Source organism: Ranitomeya variabilis, chromosome 1 (assembly GCF_051348905.1).
Source record: "Ranitomeya variabilis isolate aRanVar5 chromosome 1, aRanVar5.hap1, whole genome shotgun sequence".
NCBI classification, from domain to species: Eukaryota; Metazoa; Chordata; class Amphibia; order Anura; family Dendrobatidae; genus Ranitomeya; species Ranitomeya variabilis.
The window spans coordinates 296,169,957-296,185,172 of NC_135232.1; the positions used below are offsets into that span (position 1 = coordinate 296,169,957).

The following is a 15,216-nucleotide window of genomic DNA, read 5'->3' on the forward strand; positions in this document are numbered from 1 at the left end:
CAAGGCAAGTACTAAAAATTGTTCATGAGGGTCTCACTTGTGGGACCTTATTGATCTTCAGAATGTGCATATCTAGTTTGTCTGTCAAGCTGAAATTTACATATAGATTTAGCAAGTTTGAAATTCCACAGCATTCTCTTAAAGCCACACAGAATTGTTCTGCAGCATGAAAATAAAGTATTTTAAATCCCCATTTGTTTGGGTTGTACTACAATTTATTGTCAGGGAAATAGCTGTAGAAGGTGCAGATTCTGCAGTCATACTTGTGCCCTGGTGCCATACAGGCAGGGGTGCTTCTGCTATGAGGAAAAAGGGGAGACACAAGAGGTGGATGGTAACAATTGCTTTCGTTGTTTGGACCAGCCATAGTGTAAGAATCGGATGGCCATGTAAAGTTGCCTGAACCAGTTAGCAGCCTAACTATGTAACAGTACAGACACAGAGGGCTATTAAATGTATAAAGCATATGAGAACATGATGCAAGGTACCTGATTATGCTTTAAGTTTTTTTCTGAAGACTGCATGAGGAACAGGATGCAAGGGGGAATGCAAAAGGGCAGCATAGGAGGGATATTGTGGTGGACAGTGAGGAAAAGTCCCATGCGGTAAGGTGAAGAAGTAACCAAAAAGCCCAAACTGCTTTTTTCACCTTACCTCCCTAAAAAATGCAGTAAAAAGCTATTAAAATATCATATGGGCCTCAAATTGATATCACTAGGAATCAGCTCAACACAAAAAAACAAGCCCTCACACAGCTACATTGATGGAACAAAAACAATGTAACAAATCTTAAAAAATGACATCACAAATCAAACATTTTTCTTTTTTACTAATCGAGAAAATCTATGAAAGTGCGGTATAGTTGTAATCTCTCTGATCTGGGGAATCATGTTTACATATCATTTTTACCATACAATAAATATCTTAAAGACACGCCAAAAAAAAAACGACCAAACTGCGTTTATTCACTGTAGGTCATATTGTACAGGGTGGGCCATTTGTATGGATACACCTGGGTGGGCCATTTATAAAGATGGATCCAAAATGGCTGACTTCAAAATGGCCACCATGGTCACCACCCATCTTGAAAAGTTTTCCCCCTCCCATATACTAATGTGCCATAAACAGAAAGTTGATATCACCAACCATTCCCATTTTATTTAGGTGTATCCATATACATGGCCTACCCAGGTGTATCCATATAAATGGCCCACCTTGTACTGTGTGTGTGGGGGGTGCCATTTCAATTTTTACCTCAGGCAGCAGTAAAACTAGAGTCAGCCCTACCTATAATCATAGTCTCATAATCATGTACACTTACAGTATATTTTTTTCAATTGTGTCAATATAACTCATTTTTAAATGTTTAACCCCTTCCCGACATGTGACGGTATAGTACGTCACATGTCGGGACCCCCGCTTTGATGTGCGCTCCGGCGGTGAGCGCACATCAAAGTCGCGACATGTCAGCTGTTTTTTACAGCTGACATGTGCGCGCAATAGCGGCGGGTGAAATCGCGATCACCCGCCGCTATTAACTAGTTAAATGCCGCTGTCAAGCGCAGACAGCGGCATTTAACTACCGCATCCGGCCGTGCGGCCGGATATGAGCGCATCGCCGACCCCCGTCACATGATCGGGGGTCGGCGATGTGTCAGGAAGGTAACCATAGAGGTCCTTGAGACCTCTATGGTTACTGATTGCCGGTGGCTGTGAGCGCCACCCTGTGGTCGGCGCTCACAGCACACCTGCAAATCTGCTGTGTAGCAGCGATCTTATGATCACTGCTGCATAGCAGAGCCGATCGGGCTGTGCCTGCTTCTAGCCTCCCATGGAGGCTATTGAAGCATGGCAAAAGTAAAAAAAAAAAGTTTTTAAAAATGTGAAAAAAATAAAAAAAATATAAAAGTTTAAATCACCCCCCTTTCGCCCCAATCAAAATAAATCAATAAAAAAAAACCCCAACCTACACATATTTGGTATCGCCGCGTTCAGAATCGCCCGATCTATCAATAAAAAAAAAGCATTAACCTGATCGCTAAATGGCGTAATGAGAAAAAAATTCGAAACGCCAGATTTACGTTTTTTTGGTCGCCATGACATTGCATTAAAATGCAATAACGGGCGATCAAAAGAACGTATCTACACCAAAATGCTATCAATAAAAACGCCAGCTCGGCACGCAAAAAATAAGCCCTCACCTGACCCCAGATCACGAAAAATGGAGACGCTACGAGTATCGGAAAATGGCGCAATTTTGTTTTGTTTTGTTTTTTGCAAAGTTTGGAATTTTTTTTCACCACTTAGGTGAAAAATAACCTAGTCATGTTAGGTGTCTATAAACTCGTAGTGACCTGGAGAATCATAATGGCAGGTCAGTTTTAGCATTTAGTGAACCTAGCAAAATAGGCAAGCAAAAAACAAGTGTGGGATTGCACTTTTTTTGCAATTTCACTGCACTTGGAATTTTTTTCCCGTTTTCTAGTACACGACATGCTAAAACCAATGATGTCGTTCAAAAGTACAACTCGTCCCGCAAAAAATAAGCCCTCACATGGCCAAATTGACGGAAAAATAAAAAAGTTATGGCTCTGGGAAGGAGGGTAGCGAAAAACGAAAATGGAAAAACGGAAAAAGCTCCGGGGGTGAAGGGGTTAAGGCCCACAGACCCAACTGCCCTGTAAAAAAATCCACCAGTATCATAGAAGGCACAAGTAAGATGGAGCATACATGGACACTGACCCTATTATGAAGGAACAAGGAGTTCATATTATACATCTGTTTGTTGCAAAATAAAATAGTTTTTACTTTCCATCTCTTACAAGAAAACCACAATGAAGTAAAACCTCAATGAGACCACATTTTAGCCTGAACAATAAAGTAACCCAGACATTTTGGCACGTGCCAGGATGCAGCACAATACCAAATGAATGAAGATCTGTAGACAACTATAAAAACAAGGGAATTAATCCTCAACAACAAAGTGAATATAAAATAGGGGAACGATAAATTAAATTTCCTTTTAACAACCGACCTGTTATTCTAGTGACCGGTGATTAAAATTACAGGTTACATTGATTTCATGGAAATAACTCCCGCAAGCAGCGGTAATCACTTGAGTGGCAGTAAGGGAACAAAAACTCTGCAATTACAATTACCATTCCCTTATTGGTAAGTAAGCTTCCTATTGATGTTCTTTTATCAACTAAAAGACACAGTGTGACTATAAATTCCTAAGTGTTACGTGTTTATTCTAATTTTAGTACCTTTTTCTTTCTAAATAAGTACATTTTCTTATGTTACAGTATTTACAGACAAAGAAATCCCGCTGACTTGATGTTAGCATTATTATCAAACTAGAGAAAAAAAAATATCAACAAAAAATCCTAGTTTCATTAAAATGACTTGTACAGCATCTAGCACTGTAAAAAAATGTATTTCAACAAAGCAAACAATTGTTAATCTGCTTGTCACATCCTTGGGGATTTACCAATGCCATAGGAAGTGCACTCTAGGCATCAGAGATATAAACAGAATACAAAGGGCTCATGAATTCAAGAATGTACTGTCCAATCTCCCATTTTTTCCAGTAGAATAGATCACAGTAACATACAGAATCAGAAATCAAAGGACAGATACTAGAGGCTGCAATAAGGCATATCGTCAAAACAGAAAAAACAAGGTAGTTGCTAAAAGACCCTCTATTCAATATAAACGGATGTTACAAATCAGTTATGGTTGGTTTATACAGAATAGAAGAGTAGTATGTTTTTTCTGTTGATCTGCAGAGGTAAATCTATTACAGATTTGAAGCAGAAACATCTGGTGCATGTTGAGTTACACTTTCTTATTCATGCACGGTAAATAACCAATGTGGATGACCTTTCCATTTAACTTTAGTAACAATGGCCACCAAAATAAAACTAAAAATTCAAATATCTTTTAAATCACTATTTCTCAAATCACAATGTGGTGTGATAATTGTGTACACATACAGTATATTTTTTCAATTGTGTCAATATAACTCATTTTAAAATCTGCCCGACCAAACTCTATTAATCTTCCAGTTACCCTTGAAACCATCCTGAAGTTCCAGTGCTTCTGATTTATTATACACAGGGCAATCTCTCTCAGGTGGCTTCCCTAGTCCTGTCTAAAATGAAGCTGCTCCTGTGAGGGATGATGTTGGAAAGAAGTGGAGTGTCCTTCACTACAGTGCAGAGAGATCATACCAGGAATCAGCAGTGTGTCTGTGTGCTAGTAACTAAAAGGAGTGATATATTGTAGGATTAGGAAGTGTATAGAGGGGCTTAGGGGAGTGATATACTGCAAGGTGCTGCGTAGCATAGAAATGCTGAAAGAAGAGATGTATTGTAAGATGGGCTGTGTACAAGGGACTGAAAGGATATTCTGTAAATGGGGCTTTGTATAGATAGATTGAAAGGAGAGTTGCAGGATGGGGCTGTAGATAGAGGGGACTAAAAGATGTGATATACTACAAATGCTGCTCTGTTGATGCACATGACAGAAGATAATCCTCTGCCATATGAATAAACAGAGGTATACTTGTAATTTCATGTCACTTATCTTTCAGCAGTAAGCAACGAACACAACTCATTAAGCAATTTAGAATAGGCCTGTCTTTTCAGCTATGTTAAACTGAATGCATAAAAAGGGAAGATAGAGATGAAAATAGACACAAAAAATACAAAAAAGAAGCTTTGTGCTATATTAATAACAAATAATCATTTACTGTGCTGAGTGAAAAATAATTGAATTGTAGGAATGATCCTTTAATTAAAGTTGATAAAATGAATTATTTTCTGACATTGTTTTCACTTCTAATTTGGTGTTGCAAGGACATTTTAATGTTTTGGATGCAATTTTCTTAAAAGGGGTTGTCTAAGATTGGCATATTGATAAACTTTCCATAGGATATTGATGGGGTCTGACAGCTGACACTTCCACCAATCATTTGAAATTCTCTAAGACAATGGCTGGAAATAAAAGATGTACTGGGCATAACTTACAAGCAGGGGCGGACATACAGCCAATGCAGCCCCTGTAGCTCATGAGGCCCTTGCAGGGTGGTTAATAATGAGGGCAATCTGGCCTGTTTATCCAGCCCAAGGCTTCGGGGGGCATGGGCAGATTGCAGTCATGTGCAGTGGGCAGGGAGCAATCCCTGCAGCTCCACTGCCTAGAGAGCAGAAAATGGCAGGGATTCGTCCACTGCTTCCTGCCCTGTGCTTTCTGTGTGACACAGGTGCGTGGCTTGAAAATGTAAGCATTCAGTATGTGTCTGTCAGAGAAATTAGCAGGGGTCGGGATGGGGGTGGTAGAGAGGACAATGATGGGGTGGTGGAGAGCAATGATTGAGGTGGTGGAGAAGGCCATGATGGTGGTGGTGGAGTAGGCAATGATGGAGGTGGTGGAGTAGGCAATGATGGAGGTGGTGGAGAGGGCAATGATGGAGGTGGTGGGGAGATCAATGATTGGGGGTGGTGAAGGAGAGCAATGATTGCGAAGATGGAGAAGGCAATGATGAAGGTGGTGGTGGTAAATGGCAATGATGAGGTGGTGAAGAGGGCAATGATGGGTTATTGAAGAGATGCAATGATGGGGTTAGTGGATTAGATCAATGATGGAGTTGGTGCAGCGAGCCATCAGAGAGCCATCGCGAGACCGCTATATCATCACGTGTTATTGCCGCAAGGCATTACTGGGAACGGAGCCTCACTAAAGGCCTGGGCTGAATCCGGGGGCCACCGGAAGATGAGTATATAACTATTTTTTATTTTAATTCTTTTTTTAACAGGGACATGGTGCCCACATTGTTATATACTACGTGGGCTGTGTTATATACTACATGGGCTGTGTTACATACTGTGTGGGCTGTGTTATGTACTGCGTCGCTGTGTTCCACACTACATGGGCTGTGCTATATACTGCGTGTGCTGTGCAATATACTATGTGGCTGTGCAATATACTATGTGGGTGTGCAATATACTGCGTGGGTTGTGCAATATACTGCGTGGGCTGTGTTATATACTATGTGGGCTGTGCTATATACTGTGTGGCCTGTGCTATACACTATGTGGCTGTGCTATATACTACGTGGCTGTGCAATATACTACGTGGCTGTGCAATATACTACGTGGCTGTGTTATATACTGCATGGCCTGTGCTATATACTATGTTGGCTGTGTTATATACTGCATGGGCTGTGTTATCTACTGCGTGGGCTGTGCTATATACTACATGGGCTGTGCTACTTACTACGTGGGCTGTGTTATATACTGCGTGGGCTGTGCTGCATACTACGTGGCTCTGAAATATACTACGTGGCTGTGCTATATACTACGTGGCTGTTCTATATATTACGTAGCTGTGCTATATACTACGAGCCAGTGCTATATACTACGTGACTGTGCTATATACTACGTGGCTGTGCAATATACTATGTGACTGTGCTATATACTATGTGGCTGCTATATACTACATGGCTGTGCTATATACTACATGGCCGTGTTATATACTATGTAGCTGCGCTATATACTACGTGGCTGTGCTATATACTATGTGGCTGTGCTATATACTACATGGGCTGTGTTATATGCTACGTGGGCTGTGAGACTCTTTCACCCAGGGCCCTCAAAAACCTGCAGCTGGCCCTGGCTTCACTGATTTTTCGCAGCCGGCCAGCCGCAACCAATCAGTGACAGATGCAGTCTGGCTGCGAATTTGCACGGGATTTGAACCACGCTTCGCTAATTGTTTGCACCCGGCAGGCCGAATCCTGTGTATTCATTGCATTAATCTCAAATCTTCATAAATAAACTACATACATATTCTAGAATACCCGATGTGTTAGAATCAGGCCACCATCTAGTATATATATATATATATATATATATATATATATATATATATATATATCTGTAGCTTTGTTGCCATAAAAGGAGGGGGCCCAGACACATTTTTTGCACAGGGGCCCCAAGCTGTCACTGTCCGCCCCTGCTTGCAAGTAATATACATTGGATAGTGGATGCTGCTAAGTGCCTCGCTTTATTTTCCATTCAAATTAATTTCAGCTGTGGAGTTGTTGGATGTCAAATCCCTACAATCTCATATTGATGATCCATCCTATAGTTAGGTTATCAATATGTCAGTTCTGAACGAACCCTTAAATTGTTATAAATATGTTGTGTTTTCTGGAGACAGTAGAAACATTGATGATTCGCAGAGATGTTATTCTCTTCTAAGGAAAAGTCCAATCTAAAATACCGGACCATTCATCTTTTTCAACACAAGATGTTTTGCTTTCTGCTTTACGCTTTTTTTTTTCAATTAGCAGATAAAATTTAAATGGGAAATATATGCAACTAACAAATTAAATTTGCAACAAAGCTATCCTTGCTTTCATCATTATGAGCTCAGATGTAATAAAACCCTTTTGAGTGCTTTAAGAAATTGATCCATAAACATAAATTAAACAACCAATGCGTATCAATGTGATATATTGTATCTTATCGCATCTTAAGGGCATCAATATAATGTGGATTTTTTTATATTCTTTGTTAAATATTTGTTCAGTGTTCTGCATCAGTACTTGTAAGCCAAGAAACCAGGAAATCTACATGAAGAAAAAAACTAAAAAAAAATACACAGCTTCAGTTTTTTGGAGCTACTACTGGTTTTGGCATATAAATTCTGAGACAAAATACTGTATTCCATCTATGTTTTACAGGCCTGAGTCCATTTGGATCCTTATACCAGTAGTCAGATTGGGACATGCATCCGTAATGCAAGTGTACAATCATCCAAAATACAATTATCTAAAATTGGCCTATACCACTTTCACAAGGCAGTATTTTAGTTCTGTATTTTGCATAAGTATTTGTAAACCAAAACCAGAAGTGAACTATGAATAGAGAAATTAATGATGGGCGGTTTTGCACCTCCTTCCAGGTTTGAGACCGGCCCTTGTTTTGCCTTATAGATACTGATGATCTCATAAGGATGTAATGTTAATAAGAAGAATCTCTTAATAGGGGTGTGGAAAATACACATATGTTTTAAAAACATAGCATGCATCACCTTCATTTATGTTTTTTTTAATAGAAAACACCTATTAAATTATGTAGGGAAGGAGTAAAATATAGACTCATCCGTATGGGATCCATATTTGAACAGTACTGTATAGCATCACTATAATGTATCATCATTATTTTAATCATATTGCATCCATTATTCAGCATGGCTGTTTTACGCAAAAAAAAAAAAATCTGTAATACTGGTGCAATACTGATGCAATACTGATGCCATACTTCAGTTATATGTATCCATAGTTGATTTATAGACATTTCCTAATAAACTCTTGAGATACAGGCTTTACAGGGATTTATTCCGATGAATGAGTAAACCCCTTAGCTTAGATTAAAATTTACCTCTCATGTTTATACAGAGGAGTCCTACACTTTCTTGACACCTAATAACAAATCAGGGTGCTGTCTTTCTAAGCTACCTCTTTGTTAACTTAACAACCAGTAAATATCATCTTTACAAATGCCCAAAAATGTATCTAAAAATATTATAGGTACTGTACATGCAAGTACAGTGGAATTAACCTTTTTTATTTTACTTTTTTAAAACAAGAAATGCATTTTGAACACAATTTGCAATAATATTAATCATCCAATTTTGCCGTCTTTATGGTGAACGTGTACTTTACCAAGTGCATAGATCAGTATATCATATTAAGTTTGGATCTCCCAACTATTTAGAAGAAAGTGACGAGCATCCCCCTGAAGATGTCTTGATGACTGCATTAAATTGTTGCATTTTCTATATGTGATGATACACTATACTAATATGTTCATGTAAGTTGGTGATTTATGCAACTGTTAAATGTCTGAGTCATGCCCAATAATGCAAATGTGCGAGGAACAGTAAAGTAATATTGCAGATGCAGGGTAAAGAAAAAGTTTTGGTTAGCCAGCCAAGCAGAATGAGGGAATTTTTGGAAGTAAGAAAAGAGTAACTTCCTGGTCAAAGTGAGTCGGCAGTTAAAGCGGTTGTCCGGTCCAAATTGATGAGTGTGACTGCAGACTTAGGAATCCCCCCAGCAGTGCATTATATTACAACACATATCTCTTCAAAGAGGTGTGGGCAGCAACTCCACTTCCTTATATGTGCACACATGCACACAGCCAACCCCCTTAACCCCTTCACCCCCAAGGGTGGTTTGCACGTTAATGACCAGGCCAATTTTTACAATTCTCACCACTGTCCATTTATAAGGTTATAACTCTGGAACGCTTCAATGGATCCTGGTGATTCTGACAATGTTTTCTCGTGACATATTGTACTTCATGATGGTGGTAAAATTTCTTTGATATTACCTGCGTTTATTTGTGAAAAAAATGGAAATTTGGCGAAAATTTTTAAAATTTCGCAATTTTCCAACTTTGAATTTTTATGCAATTAAATCACAGTGATATGTCACACAAAATACTTAATAAGTAACATTTCCCATATGTCTACTTTACATCAGCACAATCTTGGAACCAAATTTTTTTTTTTAGAGAGTTATAAGGGTTAAAAGTTGACCAGCAATTTCTCATTTTTACACCATTCTTGTTAGGGACCACATCTCATTTGAAGTCATTTTGAGGGGTCTATATGATAGAAAATACCCAAGTGTGACACCATTCTAAAAACTGCACCCCTCAAGGTGCTCAAAACCACATTCAAGAAGTTTATTAACCCTTCAGGTGTTTCACAGGAATTTTTGGAATGTTTAAATAAAAATGAACATTTAACTTTTTTTCACACAAAATTTATTTCAGCTCCAATTTGTTTTATTTTACCAAGGGTAACAGGAGAAAATGGACCCCAAAAGATGTTGTACAATTTGTCCTGAGTACGCCGATACCCCATATGTGGGGGTAAACCACTGTTTGGGCGCATGACAGAGCTCGGAAGCGAAGGAGCGCCATTTGACTTTTCAATGCAAAATTGACTGGAATTGAGATGGGACGCCATGATGCGTTTGGAGAGCCCTTGATGTGCCTAAACATTGAAACCCCCCACAAGTGACACCATTTTGGAAAGTAGACCCCCTAAGGAACTTATCTAGAGGTGTGGTGAGCACTTTGACCCACCAAGTGCTTCACAGAAGTTTATAATGCAGAACCGTAAAAATAAAAAATCATAATTTTTCACAAAAATTATCTTTTCGCCCCCAATTTTTTATTTTCCCAAGGGTAAGAGAAGAAATTGGACCACAAAAGTTGTTGTACAATTTGTCTTGAGTACGCCGATACCCCATATGTGGGGGTAAACCACTGTTTGGGTGCATGGCAGAGCTCGGAAGGGAAGGAGCGCCATTTGACTTTTCAATGCAAAATTGACAGGAATTGAGATGGGACGCCATGTTGCATTTGGAGAGCCACTGATGTGCCTAAACATTGAAACCCCCCACAAGTGACACCATTTTGGAAAATAGACCCCCTAAGGAACTTATCTAGAGGTGTGGTGAGCACTTTGACCCACCAAGTGCTTCACAAAAGTTTATAATGCAGAGCCGTAAATATAAAACAAAAATTTTTCCCACAAAAATTATTTTTTAGCCCCCAGTTTTGTATTTTCCCGAGGGTAACAGGAGAAATTGGACCGCAAAAGTTGTTGTCCAATTTGTCCTGAGTACGCTGATACCCCATATGGGGGGGAACCACCGTTTGGGTGCATGGGAGGGCTCGGAAGGGATGGAGCGCCATTTGGAATGCAGACTTAGATGGAATGGTCTGCAGGCGTCACATTGTGTTTGCAGAGCCCCTAATGTACCTAAACAGTAAAAAAAAAAACACATGTGACACCATTTTGGAAAGTAGACCCCCTAAGGAACTCATCTAGATGTGTTGTGAGAGCTTTGAACCCCAAAGTGTTTCACTACAGTTTATAACGCAGAGCTGTGCAAATAAAAAATATTTTTTTTTTCCACAAAAATTATTTTTAGCCCCCAGTTTTGTATTTTCCCAAGGGTAACAGGAGAAAATGGACCCCAAAAGTTGTTCTCCAATGTGTTCTGAGTATGCTGATACCCAATATGTTGGGGTAAACCCCTGTTTGGGCGCACAGGAGAGCACTGTTTTACTTTTTCAACGCAGAATTGGCTGGAATTGAGATCGGACGCCATGTCGCGTTTGGAGAGCCCCTGATGTGCCTAAACAGTGGAAACCCCCAATTATAACTGAAACCCTAATCCAAACACACCCCTAACCCTAATCCCAACGGTAACCCTAACCACACCTCTAACCCAGACACACCCCTAACCCTAATCCCAACCCTATTCCCAACCGTAAATGTAATCCAAACCCTAACCCTAACTTTAGCCCCAACCCTAACCCTAACTTTAGCCCCAACCCTAACTGTAGCCTTAACCCTAGCCCCAACCCTAGCCCAAACCCTAGCCCTAACCCTAGCCCTAACCCTAACACTAGCCCTAACCCTAGCCCTAACCCTAGCCCTAACCCTAGCCCTAGCTCTAACCCTAGCCCTAACCCTAGCCCTAACCCTAGCCCTAACCCTAACCCTAGCCCTAACCCTAACCCTAATGGGAAAATTGAAATAAATATATTTTTTAAATTTTTTAATTTGTCCCTAACTAAGAGGGTTATGAAGGGGGGTTTGATTTACTTTTATAGCGGGTTTTTTAGTGGATTTTTATGATTGGCAGCCGTCACACACTTAAAGACGCTTTTTATTGCAAAAAATATTTTTTGCGTTACCACATTTTGAGAGCTATAATTTTTCCATATTTGAGTCCACAGAGTCATGTGAGGTCTTGTTTTTTGCGGGACGAGTTGACGTTTTTATTGGTATCATGTTCGGGCATGGGAGATTTTTTGATCGCTTTTTATTCCGATTTTTGTGAGGCAGAATGACCAAAAACCAGCTATTCATGAATTTCTTTTGGGGGAGGCGTTTATACCGTTCCACGTTTGGTAAAATTGATAAAGCAGTTTTATTCTCTGGGTCAGTACGATTACAGCGATACCTGATTTATATTTTTTTATGTTTTGGCGCTTTTATACGATAAAAACTATTTTATAGAAAAAATAATTATTTTGGCATCGCTTTATTCTGAGGACTATAACTTTTTTATTTTTTCGCTGATGATGCTGTATGGTGGCTCATTTTTTGCGGAACAAGATGACGTTTTCAGCGGTACCATGATTATTTATATTTGTCTTTCTGATCGCGTGTTATTCCACTTTTTGTTTGGCGGTATGAGAATAAAGCTTTTTTTGCCTCGGTTTTTTTTTTACGATGTTCACTGAAGGGGTTAACTAGTGATATAGTTTTAAAGGTGGGGTCGTTACGGACGCGGCAATACTAAATATGTGTACTTTTATTGTTTGTTTTTTTAAATTTAGATAAAGAAATGTATTTATGGGAATAATATTTTTTTTTCTTTATTTAGGAATTTTTTTTTATTTATTTTTTTACACATGTGGAAATTTTTTTTTAAACTTTTTTACTTTGTCCCGGGGGGACATCACAGATCGCTGATCTGACCATTTGCACAGCACTCTGTCAGATCGGCGATCTGACTTACAGTGCTGCAGGCTTACCAGAGCCTGGTCTGCACCTGGAAGTAATCCCTGCAGGACCCGGATGCAGCCCCGCGGCCATTTTGGATCCGGGGCCTGCAGGGATAGGAGGTAAGAGACCCTCGCAGCAACGCGATCACATCGCGTTGCTCCGGGGGTCTCAGGGAAGCCCGCAGGGAGCCCCCTCTCTGTGCGATGCTTCCCTATACCGACGGCACACCGCGATCATGTTTGATCGCGGTGTGCCGGGGCGGTCCGTGACTGCTCCTGGCACATAGTGCCGGATGTCAGCTGCGATAGTCAGCTGACACCCGGCCGCGATCGGCCGCGCTCCCCCCGTGAGCGCGGCCGATAGCGCTGGACGTACTATTCCATCTTTGGGAATTAGGGCCCACCCCACCTGGACGGAATAGTACGTCCAATGGCAGAAAGGGGTTAATAGTGAAGTGAAGCATTCACAGGGAGTGTGGCAAACTAGGCTGCATACTGGGTGTGTGTGCAAGTGTAAGGAAGTGCAGGTGCTTCCCACACTTCCTTGAAGAGATATGTGCTGCAATATAATACATTGCTTGGGGGATTCCTAAGTAACAGTGGACTTTCGAGGATATAGTAATGAGTCGTACCAATGTACCTCAAGCAATGGAGTCCTCATTAGTCAGTTGGGAACGGGGAGCAGTAGTGGAAGACAAAGTCTACCATAACTGTTGGCTGGGTTGTCATGAGATGCAAGAGTGAGAAGTGCAAGTGTTATCTACTGTAACCAAGAAGCACCCGTGCCTGCTTAACGTAATTGGCGCTCTAACATCAGGTCCTTGTCTGCCAGATATAGTGGCACCTTGCAGCCTGCAGAGGTGTATAGCCCAGGTAACCACAGTAGCACACACACACAGTCAGGACCCTCATTCTCATGTAGAGTGCCGGGGTATGGAAGATGAGTACCTTTCCCATGGCTACCACCCTGCACCAAACTACACTAGAAAGACATTTCCTGAGATAGCAAGTCCTATAACTTTATTGGATAAAGTAGAAGATTTGATCCTAATATGGCAAGAACATCATGGATCCTGGGCAGCAGAACAAATGGAAGGAGAGTTCAGCAACAGTGGGTATGGCTAAAGAAGTACCACACATATCTGTGGATTTTGGGTAAACCTGAGACAGCAAATGCAAAGTTGGAGTAAAGAGACAATGTGTAGGCCAGACCTGGCATTCTTAGTGTAGAAGTAGTGGACTTGCTAGGACGGGGGAACGGGTACTGCTGAAAATGGTCCATGAAGAACATTTAGTTGAAATTAAGTGTTCAAGTCCAGGTCACCTATGCCGAAATTGCTGAAATACTGTTGCTAACAAGTGAAGTGCCTCCACATATAAGCATTATGCTTGTGCCTCTGTGAAAATCATGTGTATTGATTTCATCAGATCAAATAGTAAAATCCACTTTATTTTTTTTAAATGGACTAAATCCTTCTTTGCTAATGTGTTACATCTGTAGTTCCTTGGTTATCAGACGATATGGGACATGAGTGGGAACATCACATCTGAAAGGAATAACATCACTTGCACCTATAGGAATCCATTTCACTGGTCATAGTTAAGGGTCACAACAGGACACTTGAGCCTGGGTGACCCTTAAATGCATGCAGTCTCCTTGTATATATGCAGTCAAATAGAGAAGAGTACACGAGCTGGGTCTGTACAGCGCTCTCACTGTGACTGCAGCGTGTTCTTCCCTATTCACCCTTGTAAGGGAGAGAACACTATGCAATTGCCTTTGTCTCCAGAGCCACAGACTGCCTGTCTGCTTTCCCGACAAGTGCTACAAAACCCTTGCTCCTGCACAGCTCTCTTACTGTGACAGCTGTATTCAAATAGACGGCACACAGTGTGGAGACGGATTACGGATATGCTGTATGTACAGTATAGTATAATGCAGCATCTATTGTTTGCACAAAGGCAGCATAATAAGAAAATTAAGTTAAAAATGAAAAAAAAATGAGTTAGTTTAAAATAATGTTTTAATTCTTTTAAACATCTGAGTTTTCCACTAAAAGTTATTGTAACCAATGTTTAGACTCAACCTTAATATTAAGAAGAACCCTCTTCTTCTTTAGTATACAGCTCTGGCAAAAATTAAGAGACCACCACATCAAAACCCTGTCATTGGCAGCCCAATCTCCAGACCTGAACCCCATTGAAAACCTCTGAAATGTAATCAAGAGGATGATGGATAGTCACAAGCCATCAAGCAAAGAAGAACTACTTAAATTTTTGCGCCAGGAGAGCTGTGATTAAAAATCATGTTTATTCCACAAAATATTGATTTGAGAACTCTTCCTGAGTTAAAACATTAGTATTGTTGTTTCTAAATGATTATGAACTTGTTTTCTTCTTTGCATTATTTGAGGTCTGAAAGCACAGGCTATTTTTTTTTAATTTTGACCATTTCTCCTTTTCAGAAAAAAAACCCAAAATTTACTGCTTGGAAATTCGGAGACATGTTGTCAGAAGTTTATAGAATAAAAGAACAATTTACGTTTTACTCAAAAATATACCTATAAAGAGAAAAATCAGACAAACTGAACATTTTGCAGTGGTCTCT

General features: G+C 40.2%; 1 protein-coding gene across 1 annotated transcript in view; it reads right to left on the reverse strand.

Annotated features, from left to right (window-relative positions):
• Positions 1-15,216, reverse strand: part of MYO18B (myosin XVIIIB) — a 1,084,067-nt gene that overhangs the window by 184,261 nt on the left and 884,590 nt on the right. The gene's annotated exons all lie outside the window — the stretch shown is intronic.